Consider the following 813-nt stretch of genomic DNA (forward strand, 5'->3'; position numbering starts at 1 on the left):
CCTCGCGCCGGGGTGTTCGGGTGGACGGTTCCTTCGGCCTGCGGGTCGACCTCTGCGCGTTGGCCGGCACTTCCCTACCGTTACCCCCCCACCCCTGGGGTTGTGACAAAACGGCACTTCCTATGACTCGGGTCCGACGCTGGAGGAGCGGTCCTCCCGGCCCATCTCGCACCCACACCCTGACATATACTGCACCACACCAACCACTGACCGATTGGCAAGCATGACCCGCCATCGGAGGGCCCCTGCCGGCCCCGGCCTCGCGCCGGGGTGTTCGGGTGGACGGTTCCTTCGGCCTGCGGATCGACCTCTAGCGCACCAACCAGCGCGAAACCGCTTTCGTCGCGAGACCGAGACGACCCTGTCGCGTGCCCGTTGGCCACACGGGCCCAGAGATGTCCTACACGGGAGTTCCGCCGCGCTCGCGGGTACCCCGCGCCGCCCCGCCACGAGAGGGGCGCGGGAGCCCAGGCCCGCATCAGCCGAGCGGTCCTTTCCGAAAAAGCATGTTTCTCAAACCCTACCGGCGTCTGTCAGAAGACGCCGCCTCCGAGTGCGTGTTGCGGTCGCGGGCGTGCGGGCGGCTCCGGCTCCCTCCCGCGACTGACCGCCACGCGGTAACGCGGCCTCTACGGACCGAGTACATACCGAGGCCCAGCCGACTTCCTCACCGCGCACGGGGGCTGAATCGTAACGGAAATTTCGGTAGCCCACGTCCGAAATAAATATGAAAGAAACGAGGGAGGCTGGGGTGCCGCCGGGGGTAACCCCGCGGGAGGCCGTCTCCCGCGGGCGCCGCCCGGTCCCCGCGCC

This window comes from Idiotropiscis lumnitzeri, unplaced genomic scaffold (assembly GCF_059441095.1).
Source record: "Idiotropiscis lumnitzeri isolate Australia: NSW breed Sydney's pygmy pipehorse unplaced genomic scaffold, RoL_Ilum_1.0 HiC_scaffold_366, whole genome shotgun sequence".
Taxonomy (NCBI): domain Eukaryota; kingdom Metazoa; phylum Chordata; class Actinopteri; order Syngnathiformes; family Syngnathidae; genus Idiotropiscis; species Idiotropiscis lumnitzeri.